The following is a 16073-nucleotide window of genomic DNA, read 5'->3' as shown; positions in this document are numbered from 1 at the left end:
GGGTATTTCTGTCTCAACACTTTCACTGTCTTCAGGCTACAAAATACAATAAAAGGAATTAGGTGTCTTCCTTGCTCATCAGCGATAGAAAGCCATGAAGAGGCGAAGCTTCAGAGAGTGCTGCTCCCAGGAGAGGAAATACACTTGCTCCAAAGCTTTCTGCCTCCATCCTGGTGGAGTCTGTCATGTACCTACAATCAGAATCCCCATGCTAAAGCTGGGATTTGCCAGGATCAAGCCAGCAGCCCTGGGCAAGAGCCAAGCAGCAGTGGCAGGGCCAGGACCAAGTCTGGAGCTCAGACTTTGGTTGGGAGCTGTTCAGCCACATGGAAAAGCCAACAGCTCTTTGACTTTCCCAAATACTTCTTGGAATTCATCCCTTTCAGGTCTGTTGGGATCCTATGGCTGTCCCCAGGAGCAGGTGCTGGGTGGCACTGCTGGGATGGATGGATGGATGGATGGATGGATGGATGGATGGATGGATGGATGGATGGACCTCTCTGCCTTGCCCAGCTGAGCTGTGCCCTCCGTGTGAGCCCGAGGCCACTGTGCTGCAAGGCAGCAGCAAGGCTGTGCTGGGGGTGGCCAGGACATGGGCAGCCCTGCTGGCCACAGGCACCCTGCACTGCTGGGCTGGCTCTGCTTGCCCATGCTGGTGCTGGGAGATGTGCAGGGAGAGGCTGGGAGGGGAACACAAACCATGTTAGGCCATTCTTAAGGCTGGCTGCTCTTGGTTACATCAGTTTGGCCTCTCTGTGATTCCAGTAGCTTGATAGTGAGTCCTATTTTCCTTATTTCTAGGGTACAGACAGGTTGTTGATCCCCCATTCTGGAATGCTGTCTGTGTTTCTGCACTCCATGGGAGGCTGATAAACGTGGCACCTCTCCTGGTGGCTTCCCCTGGTCACTCGGAGCCCCATCATTAAGTTCTGACACAAAAATCTGTTTAGTCACAGAAGCAGATTGCTTCCATGAAGCGCAGAAATGTAATTTGCCAGTACTTAAGCTACAATATTAAATACTAACATGCAGCTCCTTCTCCTTTTCAGTTCTTTATAGCAAAAAATACTTGGTGTGAAATCTTTTTTCTACAAGGGTCAATGATAAAATCTGCATCAGTGACAGAGCAGCTTCTGCCCTTCCTATGGTGAGCGGTTTTATTGGTTTTGCATCTAAAGCTGTTCCAAAGCATCAGTGCTTTAATTGCCAGTCCAGAGCACTCCTACACTTGCAAAGCTGGTGAAGAGGTCATCTCCGTATTGCCCTCACCCCAGTGTGTCCCAGGCAGCAGGACAGCCCTGCTGGGGTTTATCCTGCAGTGGCCATGGCCAGTGTTTGAGCTCTGAGGCAGAGCACACTCCAAGAGCAGCTGTGAGCCACTATGCCTCACCTCAGGCTCCAGCCCACTGTAGTTAATCATTAAATAATTCTCCTGGTGATGTTATCCAGCGCTGATAAATTACAGATTTCATTGTTTTGCCTGGAGCAGCTTTAAATTGTGTTAATTTCATTGAAGATTGACACTGGCTTTTATTTCCTTTTGCTACTGTTTTGTCCCGTAAAGCGACACACACTACAGACTTCAGATTGCTCATATAATTGGTACAATATATTTTTTCTTATATTTTGAGAAAATTTTAATCAGAGCCTCTGAAATACCAAGAACTTTGAGATCAATAAAATACTAATGATAGTGTATTAGAAGAGGAATATTACCACAAGTCAAATAGCTTTTGAAACAACCTTATTGTTGACCATGTTTGTTTTACATGTGATCTCAGAATGATTTCTAATTTTATACAGCAGTGAATTTATTCCACCTACAATACACGTTTCTGACACAGGGTTTTCTCAAAAACTGAAGATTAAATACATTATACATCTTCCTGATGAGCCAAACTCTCATCGGTCTGATTCTCTCCTTTGGCAAAGGAAAAAATATCCCCAGGTAGTCCTACTCTTTTCAGGCAGAAGAAAAAGGCTGTTTTAAGTTAGTGGGATCTTGATCTGTTCTTTGATGACAAAGTCCATGTATTTTGGAACAATTAACATAACAGTTCTATGTGTATTGAATAAAGCATAAGGAAAATTTTGGAGCTGTAATTTACAAGTAAAAAAATGATATTAAATAACTTCCATACCAGCAACAATGTGACACAATACAGTACACTGTTGGGGTAAATAAGAGAAGGTTTTGATTGTGCACTATTGTAGCTCCCTGAGAAGAATGTTGAGTTCAACTAGGAAATATTGAATAAAATTTCATATTCCTTCTGAGGCTCCATATCATAGCTGATATTTTAAATAGAAGTCTCTCTCAATATTTTCACTAGGGTGCCTGGGGTTTGCATTGGAGGGGTTTTGTGTATTTTTTAATTTTTTTTTTAACATATGGTATAATGCAGTCTAAACCCCCACCTTGCTGTAGATGTGCACAGAAATTAATTGAACAATAAATGAGGTGTCAGGTGCCCCAAGGCACTGATAGGTATTAATGCCCCTGACCAGCCTCACCTGGGGCATCCCACCCCGTGCAGGAACTCAGGATTTAATCTCAGCCCTTTACATCCCCCTATTTCCCAGCAGTGCTGTAGGGCTGCTGGTCTCCAGCTCCTGGTGTGTGTCCAGGCTTGGGGACAGAGCTGTCCTGTCAGTGTGCACCTGGCTGGCACTCTGCTTTTGACCCTGACCTGCAGGTTATCCCTAAGCCTGGCCTCCAGGTCTGTGCTGTTGCTGTGAAGGTGCCTGGTGTTGGGACTTGTGGTTGAAGCTGCCCTGCTCTCCCTAGCACTTGCTTTGTGACTCTCCTGATCCTGCCTCCCTGTCCTGCTGGAAGAAGACATGGGTTAGTTGAGGTAAGTAAATACTATAGTGGAGTTTACTTTACCTGGAGGAATCTGCCCTGTCCCATGTCTCCATAACCTATTTCTTATTAGAAAGGCAGTAAGAGGAATAAAAGGCAAAAAGGGGAATAAAAAAAGTAGCTAGATTTAATATCTTGGAACAATTGTTCTGTGATAGCTTTTCAGATCTGGTGTTCCAGATTTTCCTCAGAGACAGGGGTTGCAGCTCCTGCAGGGATGCAGCTGCTGGAAGCTGAGCTGGCACAGCTGCAACTGAGGTTGTGCTGTCCTTTGATGTCCTGTGCAGCCAATAGGTTTTTGTGGTAATTGGTGCTTGCTCACCTGCCTGATCTTGTGTTTATCTATTCTGTGCAAACCCAAGCTATTGTGCAAGAATTTTGTAAATCAAAGCACAAGCCTCCTGGCATCCATGTGTCTTGTACAGGCCATGGCAAAAGATTTGGGGTGGTGACATCTGGGAGCTGAGAAGAATCTGGAGGGTTTGTCTTTGCTTTTTTTTTGGGGGGCAGAGTGTTAGACAATGAGTTGATCCAAATTGCATGGATTGTTTCAAGAGAAGAGCTACAGTAATTTGCAGCAGAATGGATCAAGTTAAAATTCTCCAAAATACCTCCTCAATAAACATTCAGCTCTGAAGAAACCCAGGGTGCTGTTTCATACATTTAGAAGAACAACTTACATGTGTAGGCCATTTAAAGAAATGGGATACATAAAGCACCTTATGTTGTATTTCTCCACCATTTAGGAAAAAAATATGGGAAACGGTGTCACTTTAATGGTTTGCCTATATTTATGTCCAACTCCATACAAGGCTTGTCTGGCCTCCAGGAGGACAGAAGATAGCTACCTACAGGTTTCAAGCCTTACACTCAGTTAAGCTACTACTTGGGCAGATTTTCCACTTCTCCTTTAAAAAAATATGAAGCATTCTCTGTTTATTTTGCCAGATCTTGAGGGAAGTTTGAAGGAGAAGCAAGAGTCTGCTTCTCTGGGATAGGTGTAGGGTTCTTCTCCAGGATATCTACGAGTGTATTTGGATGTGTGTCTGTTTAAATGTAGTATTAGTGTGAAGGTAATAGAAGAAATCTGGGCTTCATCCCACAGAGTCATAGACTGGAGCACCTGCCAAATCAGATCCTTTACATGTGGGGTTTGATTGGCATAATCTCTGAAGGTTTTTTGTTTCCAACTGCTCTACATAGATTAGCCTAGAAGATTAAAAAAACTTGTGGGTCCCTCCGAGTACTTGGGATAATATATTCTCATTTTAAAAGTACAGTTGAATACATTGAGTAAGGGAAAGAAAGGCATGAAATCAAGACTTTAGAAGCAAGGCAAAAAGTCACAATGTTTGTTTCATGATGTATCTGGGATCTTACCACCTGGAGAGGTTTGAGAAGCAGACCTTCCAAATAAAAATAGCAGAATAAAAAAAACCAATAATAGTAAAAAGCAGTGGTGAGGTACTTCAAAAATCTACATTTTACAGAAGTGTAATCATGATTTAAAAATACAAAAACACTGTGACTCAAAAGAGGGAGAGCGTGGGTGTTTGCTGGGGATGAGTCAAAAGAGAAGAAATTTCAATTCCAGAAAGCAAATGCAAAAGATGAGGCTCTGTAAGTAGAGCCTGCAAAAAGGCAGACCAAATTTATGCATTTGTTCTGCATCCAGGGTTCACCTCCATGCTATGCAGAAGTCATTGATTAACTGACATTAGATTGAAATGGGGCAATTAGACAGAGTAAAATGTCTACAGCATAAATTATACAAGAAAAGTGTCTGAAGAGAGCCTCCCCTTTGTCTTTAAGACTTGCCAGCTGTTCCTTTTCTGCCTTGTGATTTTTACCTTTCCAGATAAGCATATTCCTTTCTCTAAATCAATCTGACGGGGCAGAGCTGACTGTATATCACAGTGTACAGCTGTATGTCCAGATACATTTTTAATAGGTCAGCCAGTCCAGTGGCAAGATAGCACTGATTCATGTTAGCAGATGAGCAGAAAATGATGCTGTGGAAGCACCTACAGCAGATACCACTGCACACTTCCTTGGCCCTAGTTACTTGAAACTGTTTGTCACATGCTTAAACTGAAATGTGTGCTTTGGTCTCCTTTGTAGCCAGTGAATCAGGTGCTCAGTCTTCTACAGTATTGAAAATTAATTACAGGAGTTGGAAATACTGCTGTTTACCAGTATAAATAATGGAAGTAAATCACTGATTCATTGAAAAAAGAAAGCTGAGGCAGTTCTGTGGCTATGCTGGCTCAGTGCTCTTTGCTTGTAACAGTGCAAAATGTGTTTAAATGCTTTTTTGCAACAGGAACAATAAAAACTGGGTGGGTTTTTTTGGAAATAGATGGCTTTAAGACTCCTCTTGTGGTCATGGCTAACACAGTGTGATCCAAAAACACCATAGTAGTGAATTCAGTTTGTCTGTAAAGGAAACGTGCTCTTTGCTGTGGTCCTGGGGCTGAGTGAGTCTTCATGCCATGAGCATGCTTTTGCTTTTCCCCTCATCCCACTGCCTCGAGCTGTGGGCTATTAATGGGGCTACCTAAACAAACCCTTCTACAGAAGCAGAGAGTAGTTTGAGATGTATCCAAGCTGCAATTTTCAGCAGTTTTTACAGCCTGTATCCATTTACCAAGTCCAGACCCGACTGACTATGAATGGTCACAGCTATGGCAGCAGAGCCACACTTATCTTTTACATATCAGCACTGAACAGGGCTCAAGAGTGGGAGATTTACACAGGCCCATCTTGCTGGGGACGTTTGATTTGTTCTCAGAGTTGTGTTTTGCTTCCTGTGAGGCTGCTCTGAGCTCTGACAGGAGTGGGAAAGGCAGCCTGCCCTGATGCTGGGGCCTGAGCTGGGCATCTCTACAGTGCAGTGTGCACTGAAAGCCTCTGAAGGGCTACAACGGGTTTGGCTTTTGTCCAGTGTAAGAAAAGCAAGTCTTAGCATCTACCTGTTTGAACAACACAAGGAAAGATCACCTGGCTGTGCTATACAATGACATGCACTGGGCTTTGTAAATCAACTGGGCATTAAGCATTTCCTGATCTTCACTTTACTTATGATAACAAGATTAATGCATGAGCTTTTCCACTGTAGAATAATGTGCAATTTGTAGTGTGGCCACGTGAGATGAAGACTTGATCTTTTGTAAAGCCCAGGCTACTGTTTACAAAATGGGGAAGGGGGAAATGCATGTTTAAAATTGCTGTTGGCCTGTGCAAAGTGCTTCAGAAAGTAGTCAGTCCTGTGCTGTGTGCAAGATTTAAATTGGCCTGAACTGGTGGAGCCTGCTGGATGACTGCTTCAGTTTTGCATTTAACTTCCAGCATATTGTCCATGTAATTCAAGTGATATTTTCATCCACTCCTTTTCAGGCCTTTGTATAGAAAGGCAGACTTACTGTTTGTGTGATTCTAGCATGGCACTGGTTCAGAGCCACACAAACCTGATGGTATCTCCCACTTACCTGCAGCAGTCTATACCTGGTTCCAGTTTTGTCAGGACTGCCTCAAGCATAGGAAATTCACAAAAATCAGATGTTTATCCTATTTGTTTAAGTTTAATGTGCCAAGCAAAAAAGAAACCAGGTGAACACTTGGCTAAGTGGCATTTATATTAGTTTTATACTGGGCTTTATCTGACATGCCAGACACACTTAGTATTTTATAGACATGTCTCCCAGCCTTCAAAATTGCAGATTGATTATTTTGAAAATATTTTACCTAAGTTACCTATTTAACATTTCATAATTGGGTTGAATGGTTGTACATATCTCACCCAGTACAATCTGAAGAGAAAATGAAGTGTTTCCATTTTTTCATGTATAGACCATGAAAAGGTAAATGTTGACCCTTATGATAATATATAAAACATGAGAGAAATGTAAACGAAGCCAATCTCATATGTGCTTGTTTGGTGATTTCTTGGTGGTAAGGAGTATTTATACAGCACTGAAGCTAAAATATCTGAATATCACAAAGCATGATGATTTTGTACAGGGAACTTTTAAAACTCATTTGAAATGAACCTGTCAGTCATCATTAATGGTCTGTGAAACCCTATCCCAAGTTGGTGCCAAGTCTTTCCCACAGAAACATTGTGATAAGCTCTGCTGTGTTCACAGTAAATCAGGGAGTCTCACAATGAGTTACATGATAAGCTTTGCAGGATTGCACAGTAAATCATTGTGTTGAACAATTACAGAGTAAGCCTCCTTAGAGTTTTCTTTATGGGAGCATCTGTCAGTAGTGGATAAAAGTCAATATTCATATTTTTATGCCACTTCTACTACCTATCTCAAATTCAATTTATGGACACTTCTTAAGGTTGGTGGTAAGACCACTCTGTTAGCCTTGTATGCCTGCACATATGTTATACAGTTAATAAAGTACTGGGGGGACACTGCACAGGAGCCTAGAGACCTCTAAAGGCATCACTGAGGCTGACTTGGTGATGGGAAAGGTACCCTTGGCTTTCAGTGGAGCTGTGCCATTTAACACTAGCTGAGCTGGCTTGTCTTGGATCTCCAAGAAGATATTTACTAGGATTTCCAATTTATGCAGGGATTCACATTTACTTTTCTCTACCTTGGTTTTTGTTGTCCCATTCCATTTTTTCAGTCAGCATTGCTATAAGGAGCATCTTTCCTCCTAAACTCTGTTTTATTGATTCTTGTGGTTTACAAGACCTTTTCTCTCCCTACCAGCTCCTCTCATGTGATTTAACCTCTGCACCTATTTGATAGGCTCTATCTTAATTTATTTTTTACCTCCAAATTTCAGCTCTTCAGCTGACTCCAAGGCATCTCCCATTGATGTTCCCCTGTCCTTCAACACTGCAGACTGGAACTTAGCTTCTTGCCTTTCCTCCCAGGCTGATTCCTGCTGCCCCTCCCAGCCTGTCTCCAGGGCTTAGACTTGTCTTGTTTACTTTGGTTTCAACTCTTCCTCCCTCCCCATGTCTTGCTGCTTCCTAGAGGTTTTCAGGGCCTATTGCCAAGTGCTCCAAACATGCAGTTTGCATTCTTCTTCCTTGGCAGAGCCTCCTAAACTCTCACCACTCCACCCATTGTGTGCCACTTCAAAAATGCACACCTTCTAATCTTCCAATCTTGACAAGATGGAACAATAATAAATGAATTTCCTGCTGCCATTTCAGCATGGTTCCTTCAGGTGTATAAATTGTTGGTGTCAGATTGTAGGAGATGTCTGCTTTTCAAAGAGCAAGGAGTTGTGTTTGCATTAATGCTGCCTCCACGAAGCATCATATCCTGGAAAGGGCTGTCATGTACACTGGAACTGCAGCAGCCAAATCCCCATCTGCAGCACAGCAGAAAAGCTCCAGGGACATCAGGGGCTGGAGCTCAGGTTTGTGCTGGCTGGAGGGCTGGCCTGGAGTGGGCACTGTGGAGTGCAAGCCAGGAGATAGTTACTGAGGCCCTTTACATCTTTTGGAAATCCACTGCAGACACAGGAAAAAAAAAAACACAGGAGAGGATCTCACTGAAAAATAATAAGAAATCTTGACTCAATGCTTTGTGGTTTTAGAATGACCCTTCACACTTGTTTTATTGATGAATGTATTGTTAGGAAAATAAAATATTTTGGTTCATAAGCTTAGAGCTGCTGCCACCCTCTAAAATCTTGGCATGAGGCATTACCTTGGAAGTGTACATGAGATTTGCTAGTGGTAATCTGTCCTATGTGGTGGTGAAGTCAGGAAGGAGCTCAAGTCTCTGCCACCCTAGGTTTGTTGCCATCACTGAGAGTAAGGTTTGTGATTTTTGTCTGTTTCAAGTCACCTTATTGTTTTCTCTAGATGTTCATTTGAGGTGGTTGTGAGGTTAGGAAGAGGGAAAGAGAGGTGAGGAATACGGAACCCTTTCTAGTCTGCATGCAAGGCAGATCATGTACAGCATCCATTGCTGGTTTAAAAGCCCTAGAGAGGATGTCACAGGGCTCTGGTGTAGTAAATATGTGTAATATCAACATTTGCTGCCCTTATTTGAAATGTCATAAAATGGGATGTGTACACTTGATGCAGAAGAAGGCTGTGTAGCTTCCAAGTATGTGTAGGTAGAATATTGCAGCTTCTTCTGTGTAGTGTGCATCTGTTGTGCCCAAACTAGAGATGAAATCCTGTCTTGTAGCTAGTGAAAATAGCTGTTGTATGAGCAGCCTCCTGAAGTGGCACAGAACATGGGTGCTCCCCTTTTGCAGGGGAGCTGCCTTGTGCTGGCATGCAGGAATCCTGCAGTTTGGGTTTGTGATTTGGGGAGTGTGTGTGAGCCCAGAAGACTTTGGGAAAGCTGGAATGGGATGAGGCTGTCAGCATAACAATCAGATGTATGTGTCACCCTCATATGTACAAGTGTAATGTATGTATTGAGAGCAGCTTATTAAAGCAGATATTTAGGAGTCAAGAGATAAATTTACAAAAGGGTTTCATACTTGGGAGCTGGGCCTTTGAAGCTGTTGTTCCTCTCTTTTATAAAAATCAGGAGACATGCTGAAATTGCAAACTGCCTTGTCATCCCTGGAATCAAATCTTCAAATGAGGAGGAAATCTTTTCTTTTTCCTAGAAAAGATGCACTCGCTGGGTCTTTTCAGATACCATTTCTATTTGTGACAGGAACTTTTTCAAGGAAATGAGCAGAAGGTAGAACAGCATGCTGCTTCTGATTGTACATTTCTTAATATGCTTTAGAAATATACACACTGGTAACACTTTTACAAGAAAATGCCTCATCTTTCATTAAAGAATGACTTATAAAAAAAGCCTTGACTTTTGTATGGCTGTGTATTTCATTAGGTATATTTCATACTTCTCTAACAACTCCTAAATGGCAAATAGGCCTGAGTAGTACTGGAAAAGCAATTTGCTTTAAATGGTTCATTTAGGTGAATTTAGCAATTTTATTTTGTATATAAATTGAAAAGCTTTTCTTAGCTCAGCTTTTCCACATACCAGAATACAGGTGTTTAGTTATTGACAGAGATCATTCAAAATCTCTGTGAGACAGCTTAACAAAATCAAAAATACTTGCTTTCCAAATGTTATTTTTAATTACTCCAGATACAATACTTGGACGTTACCATGAGCAGGTAGGGTTAGATTGTGTGACACTCATGGGGGAACACCTGATTTTATCAGATTTCCTGTAAGCTGTAGGAACTGTGTGTGCCAAAAAGCAGCTCAGTAAATGCTAACTCCAAGATAGTGCCAGAAGTCAAGTTCTGAGTGTTTTATATAAATGTTTTTCCCAAAAGTCATCTTGTAACTTTGATCCTCCTAACATGTTACTTCTAGCACAAATTACTTTGAAGAAGAATAAAAGTATGGAATAAACAGAAAAGCCAAGCCCAAAAAGATTCACATCAGCAGGCTTTGCAGTGAAATCATATTGTATTCTCATGCAATGATTTCTTAGTTCCTCCTTATTACCCTTATTTACCCTTCCTTTATCCTGATGCTTGAATTAAATCAGTATACCAGTGCTTTTATTCTCTGAATGTCTTTTAATTTGACAGCCTCATGGCCTCAGTGCCCTTCTTTGCCAAATATTGCCTTTTTGTAGACACAAGTTAATTCCTATCATATTGTGAGACAGGCTTGTGCACAGTGAAAGCCCAGCTTGCAAACTGTCTTGTTTCTTTCCAGCCCCTGAGGAATTGTCAGTAGGAGCAGATAAAACTATCAGCACGTTCCTTCTGCTTTCGTCTGAAAATTCTGAAAATTTTCTCAGACATATCCTCAAACATGAGGTGTTTGTTTTCTTTCTTTTTCTTCTGTCCACTACTTGCTGCATCCGCTTTCTTTCCATCTCCCCCATTTCCCAGCTCCCCTGTAGGAATGCAATGGCAATATATCTTCACTTGGTCTCCTTGCATGGCTGGAAGGAAGTGCACTGTCACTCATGAGCCTTTACACCTGCCAAAGCTAACGAGCTAAGTTTGACCCTCATCCTGACAGATTATTTAGAACTTCACACTCCTAGGAGAGTTGTAGCATCCCAAAGGAGCAGCTGAGTGCTACTACAGATATTTCTAGTAACAAAAGTTTTAATATGCTTTATGTAATATAGATATTGATGAATGGATTCTATTTTAGATCTAAAATGCCTTTTTTTTTTACTGAATATCATAATTCAAGTTTCAATAACAGGAATATAGTAATGGTATTTTTATTGATAGCTTATGTTTCAAAAGTTTATTTGGACCAATGGAGGTGATGCAGAAATGGCAGATTTTGGCAAAGGTCCTTCTGCCTGGCCTGACCTGTGGTCCTGTGCTTTCTTTTTGGTGTATGTCTTGTACTCCTAATCCCTGATGGCAGTGACTTTAGTCCTGAGTGATGGAATGTGAGCTGGGATCAGAACTGTGTCCTAAAACTCGTTGTTTTGATGGCATAACTCAAAATTATGACAAATAGGAAAAGGAGACGGGTAGTTGCTCTAAAGACATTGTGATTAGTGATGGGTGAACATGTTTGTACTCTGATAAGAAAAGCACTCAGAAAACTAAACACGTTTTCCAAAGCTCGGCTGGTGGGGAAGGGGACAATGAAAGGCTGGTGGTGCACCCTTGAGACTTTCTCTGTGTCCACCTGGATGTGTAGCAGAGGAGGGCAGTGCTGCCAGTGGCACTCTGCTGATGTGGGGCAGGTGTCCCCAAAGAGAGGGCAGGCTGGTACTCACTGAATTGTTGGGGCGTTTTATTTTACCTCTGTGGACAGACTGTTATTTTATGAGGAATTTTCAGATTAAGGTCTAGACAACCTAGAAAGCCTTTCAAAAGATCCACAAACCCTCTGAGCCAGTGTGTTGTATTTATCTCTTAAAGAACCTTGTCATTAGGCTCAAATTAAAAATGAGCTGTCAGTTTCTATTAATAATTAATGCTGAAATGTTAGCACTTTGAAAGACTGTTTCAAGTGTAACACATTCCATTTAATGCTGAACAGTTTTATATTTACAGTAATTCCACCTTTCATCCCTTAATGTCAACCTCTAAATCTTTAATGCTTTAATCACACTTCTTATTTTGATATCCCAAGTGAGCTGTTCTAACCTGTGTCCACTCCCTTTCGATGAGGTGCACATTTTATACTGGAAGGTTAGTCAGCAGCACTTGTTAATTATTAAGGAAAACAAAATGCTATTGCTGGAAAAATTGTTTGTTCCCAGCTGTATGTGTTACCTTTAATCTGTACTGACAAGAAGCAAGAGGAATCATAAAATAATCAGAGGAGCCAGGAGAGAGGATTGTTTGTGAAGAACATTACCCAGCAGAAATGTAGACAGCCTTGATTTGATTCCATAAATGAACCTAATTACTGAGTAATGTATTGTTCTATGGAAGTAACATATCTGTAAAATATGCAGTTAAAAGAAGGCTCTGGGAATTTGAAAGCAGATGATTTTTTTTCTTTTGAGCTGTGATTCCTATAGCATATTCCTGGACAGCTAACTCAGAGCTTTGGTCTTGTGCATCAACAAAAATTGCCCATCCTGCAGCATATATCTATGAGCCAAGTTCTTTATTTGCAGCCTTCCAATTATGAATAGGGGAAAATTCTGCAGAGAAACAGGCCACCTAAATGTGCTGTGAAGTTTTCTTTTTAGAATGCTTGTCTCCTGTAAATATCCAAGATATAATAAAATAAGTACTTGGAATTTTCTTAACTGCAGGGCAAATAATGAATATTCTAGAGAGCTAGAAAAGGTGCTTAAATTACTCTCAAAGAAAGGAGAAATTTTTGAATTTGTAGTTATAAAACACATTGCTCCAATTTGTTTGTTTCCCTTGATGTTTCAGAATAACTTGTTGAAGTGAGATGCAACTATACAGTCAAGGGTATTTGTGATCAAGTTTATGTAATATTAATGGACTATATAACAATATTAAACTAATAACCTGCTGCTTAGTTACTGGGATCAGTAGAATGAGATTCCACCTTGCACCTGGCAGATTCATGTGCCATATATAACATGCTACCAACTTATGTTAGCAATTTGTTATTTTCTGGGATAGATACTTAATACCATTATCCATATCTTCTTCCACAAGTGCTATTGCATGGAGAAGGCAGAGAGGTGTTTCACTGTAACAGAACCCTCAGCTTGGCCCTTCCTTTGCAGAGACTGAAAATAAGGTCTGGTGCTGGGAAGGGACCCGTTCTGGCCCTTGGGACCCACTGTGGATGGGCCCCATAAGGCTGTCCTTGTATGAACCATGTTTTAATCATGTGTATCTATCACTGGGAAGACACTCGGCCTCTGAATTTGGATGCTAACAATTTTTTTAAAACAATGTGTTATTTCTTTCATTCCCCTGTATCATGTGCTCCTTTTCCTTCACCTTGTTTGTGGGCATGTTTCTCATAGGTGTACTTGAAAGTCTCTCCACTGGCTTTGCATTGGTAGCTGGGAGTTCAAGCTCATGTGCAACTCACAGCAAGTACTAACTCACTGCATGACAATTCATTTGAAATCAAATGAATATATTTATTCATTTCAAAACATTTAGACTGAGACTCCAAAAAATCTCTATCCTGCTTGGCCTGGCGATTCCCATGCAGGCAGAGTGCTGTGTCAGTCAGGATTATTTTACACCCATTTTACCTAGTGAAAGCAGGATGTACAAAGTGAAATTTTGGTACTTATTATGATCAATTCTAGCAGCATTTCCACCACAGATACATGTATTTCAGTGAGACCAAACTGGAGTAAAAGAGGGAAGGATTTTCTCAGACTGTGAACTTATGCTTATATTATCAGCTCTCAGGAATATTATCTGCTTCTTTTATCAGGCTCTCATTGTCTGGGCTTTTTTTTATAATTATATGAAGAGTGGTTGAAGTCCTATTAAGTTGTCTGTGACTAGAGAAAGAATTACTGCACTGATACTTTCAATCCTCACTGGAATGTAAAAAAAGGCATTCAGAGTTTACGGAACCTCTGCCTCGCACATCAAAAAAGAAATAGAAAAAATCCTGCTGATACATTATCATGCAAGCATCCAATTCTGTCTTTTCTTGCTATGGAGACATGCACAACATACAGGAAAGACTTTCCTTTCTGCTGCCTGTGCTGCACTAAAGAAAAATATTTATAAGATGCCCAACAGGACTAAACAAATGGACATGTGTAGAATATGTACCTTATTCATTACAAACATGATTAGTGTTTTTATATAATAGATGCGTTGTTAAAGCACAGTGGATTCTTCGAAGTTTACAAGTTTGTTATGAATTGATTTATTCATGAAGTGCTTTGTTTCTATGACAACTTTATTGGTTTGCCAGTGGTCTAAATGCATATAGGCATGGCAGGAATTCTACAGTACAAAACAAATTACATGCTCCCACCTGAATGGCTTGATGCCTTTAGGGAATATACAGAAATAGTCCGCAATGAGGGCTGATATTGCCATAGACTGTGCCAGTATGAGAGGGCTCACTTAATAAAGAAAAATGCTTAAAGGTCTTCCACAGCTTCCAACTCTGCAATAAAAGCAAAAGATGGAAACGAAGAAAGGAATCTGGTAGGAAAACATAAAAGGGACCCAAAACCCAATTGCAGAGATGCTAGTGTATTCAAGAAAAAGCCACAGATCAAAGACCAGCACTCTCCCACAAATAGAGCTTGCAAGAAGCTATTAATATTCATAACAGATCTAGACCTACAAAAGAAACTGGAGGGCTATTGTTTAGTAAAAAATTAGTGTGAAAGTATAGGACATTAGTTGATAAAAGGATAGGAAGGCTTGCTAGGGCAACACAAAATGGCTTCAGAGAAAAAAGTAAGTGGATCAAATAACAGAAATGAAAATACAAGAGCAATAATTAAGGCAAGGACTTGGAAGAGACGTCAGAGACCTAAACAGAGTAACAGTTTTCAAAGCATGCAAGACAAAAGTTATGTGGCAGCACTTCTGTGAGTGACGCCCTGACACAGAGGTCTCTCCAAGCCAGTATTGTAAACTATGGTAAAACGGTGATGCTTTGGCTGCTTCTGTCCTATGTGATGCAAAGCCTTTTGTGAAATAAGCAAGAGCACTGGAAACTGGGACAGGCTCTCCTGTTCCATCGCCCATATCTGTCTGCTTTTCAAAGCAGAGGCAGCAGAGATTGCACTTCCATGCAAAAACAAGTTTTCCAGCAATGTTTTTCTATCTAAACAAAGCTGCATAGTATTCTGGATCATTTTTAGAAAATTGATATAAGAATTTCAAAGGGAAGAAGGGGCACTGATAATCCTCTGCCTAGCCTAAAAGCCAGTGTGAAAATGCCTTAAATTAGAGGAAACCAGTGCAAATGCAAGTTCTGTATTGGTAAACCACAAACTGCTTTTCTAGTTCTTCTGCCTCTCTCAGGAACCTGTGATGTGGTTTAGGTGTCTCCATGCTCGTTTGACTCAGACCAGGTTTTTGCCTTGTAATTTGGCTATAGGGCTGTCATTCATGGAAGTATTTTGCTGATTTTCTCTCTTATCATAGAATGTTGAGACGATGGGCAGATTTTGCAGCACTATGGATTTAAGGATGCACTGCCTGCCTTGCACTGCAGTGAAGCCAGACTGTAAAGCCAGTGGGGTTCAGCACTTAAGATTTGGCTCAATGAGTGCCTTAGTCAAATGCTGTTTTGCATTTGTGAACCGGGTCAGGTGCTTTGGAAGGTGACCAGGTTGCTGCAGACAGGCACTGCACGAGAGGCAGAGTCCTGAGGCCAGAAAGAGAAAAGGAGATGCAGTTGTTGAGATGGGAGGCTGCCATGGCTTTGTGCTGGGCGGGCACACAGCGTTCGCAGCTCGCCCGCTCAGTAAGTGCCTGAGACGTTTGACTAATTTGACATGGAAGCACTAATGAAATAAAAAGCTTCTCCAATTAGTGCACACTCTCTATTATTTCTGACTTGTGTTCTGACCCAGTCCCTTCCATATTCCTAATTGCCTGTGCTGCACTAAGTGATATCACCTTCCACACACTTTTATGAGCTATGGTCTCCTGTGAGGGGAGAGATTTGTGAGTAGCAGCCTCCATGATTGACTTGAAATGACACTGTTGCTTCAGCTGGTCAAACTGAGTATTTAAAAACTATGGAATATTTACAGAGATAGACTTTAGAGGGAGGGAGTGATCACCTACTTAGAACAGTGGGCCTAATTCTCAGCTGGTTATCCTTGTGTA

Source organism: Sturnus vulgaris, chromosome 9 (assembly GCF_052056855.1).
Source record: "Sturnus vulgaris isolate bStuVul1 chromosome 9, bStuVul1.hap1, whole genome shotgun sequence".
Classification (NCBI taxonomy): domain Eukaryota; kingdom Metazoa; phylum Chordata; class Aves; order Passeriformes; family Sturnidae; genus Sturnus; species Sturnus vulgaris.
Note: the sequence above shows the minus strand (reverse complement) of the source record.